The sequence below is a fragment of the Dama dama genome, unplaced genomic scaffold (assembly GCF_033118175.1).
Source record: "Dama dama isolate Ldn47 unplaced genomic scaffold, ASM3311817v1 ptg000109l, whole genome shotgun sequence".
Lineage (NCBI taxonomy): Eukaryota > Metazoa > Chordata > Mammalia > Artiodactyla > Cervidae > Dama > Dama dama.
Window position 1 is genome coordinate 5,156,275 of NW_026870920.1, and position 4,140 is coordinate 5,160,414.

Consider the following 4,140-nt stretch of genomic DNA (forward strand, 5'->3'; position numbering starts at 1 on the left):
AGAAGCGCTTCGGGGTGGTGCTCTCTCCCGGCCCTTGGAAGACTTCCCCGGCTGCCCCCAAAGGCCGGTTTGCAAGCATTCCCACTAGCTGTTCCCGCCAGCCACGCAAATGCTCCCAAGCCCGGGAGACAAGCGCTTTGGGGTGGTTCTCTCACTGGGCCCTTGCCCCTGAGCCTGGGGGCAATGCAGGGGGAACACACTCCCAGGCCAAGGCAGAACCACATGCACACGTCTGTTCCTGCCCCCTGCACCAGCAGAGAGCTCGGGGGAGCCAGAGTCTGTCAGGCAGCTGCTGGGCTGGCGGCCTGTGTGGGAAGGGGTAGAGCCGACCTAGGGGCAAGTTGGGTCTCTTGCTCTCCCTGCTGCCCTGAGGCTGCTGGGCCAAAGAGGTCTTGGGCATCCAGCCCCTTGCTGGTCCCTGCCCTCTGACGAGGCCCTCTGAGCTCCAGCACCTTGCAGTGTGGAGACAGCCCCTGCCATCAACCTCCTCTCCAAGGAGGCCTCAATCGAGCCCTAGGCCCAGGGGAAAGGCACCAGCGGGGATGAGGCTGGGGAGGCACCCGGGCATGTCTGGACCCAGTCCCCGCAGCCTGCCCCTTGGTGGCGCAGTACCCCCGGAGGCCAGGAAGGTCTGGGCAAGGCTGGACAGGGGCAGGGGCCCTGCTGGGTCCTGCCCCTGGCCGGTGGGGCCTCTGAGCACAACCGGCCCTCTCCCGCTGGAAGACCTCCCCGTCTGCCTCCAAAGGCCGGTTTGCAAACACTCCCGCCCGCTGTTCCCACCAGGCACGCACAGTGCTCCCAAGCCCGGGAGAAAATCGCTTCGGGGTGGTGCTCTCTCCAGGCCCTTGCCCCTGGTCCTGGGGGCCAGGCAGTTGGTCCACACTCCCAGGCCAAGGCAGAACCACATGCACACGTCTGTTCCTGCCCCCTGCACCGGCAGAGAGCTCGGGGGAGCCAGAGTCTGTCAGGCAGCTGCTGGGCTGGCTGCCTGTGTGGGAAGGGGCAGAGCCGACCTAGGGGCAAGTTGGGCCTCTTGCTCTCCCTGCTGCCCTGAGGCTGCTGGGCCAAAGAGGTCTTGGGCATCCAGCCCCTTGCTGGTCCCTTCCCTCTGACGAGGCCCTCTGACCTTCAGCACGTTGCAGTGTGGAGACAGCCCCTGCCAGCAACCTCCTCTCCAAGGAGGCCTCAACCGAGGCCTAGGCCCAGGGGAAAGGCACCAGCGGGGATGAGCCAGTGGAGGCGCCCGGGCAGTTCTGGACCCAGTCCCCGCAGCCTGCCCCTTCGTGGGGCAGTACCCACGGAGGCCAGGAAGGTCTGGGCAAGGCTGGCCAGGGGCAGGGGCCCTGCTGGGTCCTGCCCCTGGCCTGTGGGGCCTCTGAGCACAACCGGCCCTCTCCCACTGGAAGACCTCCCCGGCTGCCTCCAAAGGCCGATTTGCCAACATTCCCGCCCGCTGTTCGAGCCAGGCACGAACAATGCTCCCAAGCCCGGGAGAAAAGTGCTTCGGGGTGGTGCTCTCTCCCGGCCCTTGGAAGACCTCCCCGGCTGCCTCCAAAGGCCGGTTTGCAAGCACTCATGCCCGTTGTTCCCACCAGCCGCGCACAATGCTCCCAAGCCCGAGAGAAAAGCATTTTGGGGTGGTGCTCACTCCGAGCCCTTGGAAGACCGCCCCGGCTGCCCCCAAAGGCCAGTTTGCAAGCACTCCTGCCTGCTGTTCCCGCCAGCCGCGCACAATGCTCCCAAGCCCGGGAGAAAAGCGCTTCGGGGTGGTGTTCTCTCCGGGCCCATGGAGGACCTCCCCGGCTGCCTCCAAAGGCCGGTTTGCAAGGACTCCTTCCTGCTGTTCCCGCCAGCCACGCACAATGCTCCCAAGCCCGGGAGAAAAGTGCTTCGGGGTGGTGCTCTCTCCGGGCCCTTGGAAGACGTCCCCGGCTGCCTCCAAAGACCGGTTGGCAAGCATTCATGCCCGTTGTTCCCACCAGCCGCGCACAATGCTCCCAAGCCCGAGAGAAAAGCATTTTGGGGTGGTGCTCACTCCGGGCCCTTGGAAGACCGCCCCGGCTGCCTCCAAAGGCCAGTTTGCAAGCACTCCTGCCTGCTGTTCCCGCCAGCCGCGCACAATGCTCCCAAGCCCGGGAGAAAAGCGCTTCGGGGTGGTGTTCTCTCCGGGCACTTTCAAGACCTCCCCGGCTGCCTCCAAAGGCCGGTTTGTAAGTACTCATTCCCGCTGCTTCCGCCAGCCACGCACAATGCTCCCAAGCCCGAGAGAAAAGCATTTTGGGGTGGTGCTCTCTCCGGGCCCTTGGAAGACCTCCCCGGCTGCCCCCAAAGGCCGGTTTGGAAGCACTCCCACTCGCTGTTTCCGCCATCCGGGCAAATGTTCCAAGCCCTGTAGAAAAGCTCTTCGGGGTGGTGCTCTCTCCCGGCCCTTGGAAGACTTCCCCGGCTGCCTGAAAAGGCCGGTTTGCAAGCACTCCCGCCCGCTGTTCCCGCCAGCCGCGCACAATGCTCCCAATCACGGGAGAAATGCGCTTCGGGGTGGTGCTCTCTCCGAGCCCTTGGAAGACCTCCCCGTCTGCCTCCAATGGCCAGTTTGCAAGCTCTCATGCCCGCTGTTCCCACCAGCCGCGCACAATGCTCCCAAGCCCGGGAGAAAAGCATTTTGGGGTGGTGCTCACACCGGGCCCTGGAAGACCTCCCCAGCTGCCTCCAAAGGCCGGATTTCAAGCACTCTGGCCTGCTGATCCCGCCACCCGCGCACAATGCTCCCAAGCCCGGGAGAAAAGCGCTTCGGGGTGGTGCTCTCTACAGGCCCTTGGAAGACCTCCCCGGCTGCCTCCAAAGGCCAGTTTGCAAGGACTCCTTCCTGCTGTTCCCGCCAGCCACGCACAATGCTCCCAAGCCCGGGAGAAAAGCATTTTGGGGTGGTGCTCACACCGGGCCCTGGAAGACCTCCCCAGCTGCCTCAAAAGGCCGGATTTCAAGCACTCTGGCCTGCTGATCCCGCCACCCGCGCACAATGCTCCCAAGCCCGGGAGAAAAGCGCTTCGGGGTGGTGCTCTCACCGGGCCCTTGCCCCTGAGCCTGGGGGCAATGCAGGGGGAACACACTCCCAGGCCAAGGCAGAACCACATGCACACGTCTGTTCCTGCCCCCTGCACCGGCAGAGAACTCGGGGGAGCCACAGTCTGCCAGGCAGCTGCTGGTCTGGCGGCCTGTGTGGGAAGGGGCAGAGCCGACCTAGGGGCAAGTTGGGCCTCTTGCTCTCCCTGCTGCCCTGAGGCTGCTGGGCCAAAGAGGTCTTGGGCATCCAGCCCCTTGCTGGTCCCTTCCCTCTGACGAGGCCCTCTGAGCTCCAGCACCTTGCAGTGTGGAGACAGCACCTGCCAGCAACCTCCTCTCCAAGGAGGCCTCAACCGAGGCCTAGGCCCAGGGGAAAGGCACCAGCGGAGATGAGACTGGGGAGGCGCCCGGGCATGTCTGGACCCACTCCCCGCAGCCTGCCCCTTGGTGGGGCAGTACCCCCGGAGGCCAGGAAGGTCTGGGCAAGGCTGGCCAGGGGCAGGGGCCCTGCTGGGTCCTGCCCCTGGCCTGTGGGGCCTCTGAGCACAAGCGGCCCTCTCCCGCTGGAAACCTCCCCGGCTGCCTCCAAAGGCCGGTTTGCAAGCACTCCCGCCCGCTGTTCCCGCCAGGCTCGCACAATGCTCCCAAGCCCGGGAGAAAAGCGCTTCGGGGTGGTGCTCTCTCCGGGCCCTTGCCCCTGAGCCTGGGGGCCAGGCAGGGGATCCACACTCCCAGGCCAAGGCAGAACCACATGCACACGTCTGTTCCTGCCCCCTCCACCGGCAGAGAGCTGGGGGGAGCCAGAGTCTGTCAGGCAGGTGCTGGGATGGCCGCCTGTGTGGGAAGGGGCAGAGCCGACCTAGGGGCAAGTTGGGCCTCTTGCTCTCCCTGCTGCCCTGAGGCTGCTGGGCCAAAGAGGTCTTGGGCATCCATCCCCTTGCTGGTCCCTTCCCTCTGACGAGGCCCTCTGAGCTCCAGCACCTTGCAGTGTGGAGACAGCCCCTGCCAGCAACCTCCTCTCCAAGGAGGCCTCAACCGAGGCCTAGGCCCAGGGGAATGGCACCAGCGGGGATGAGC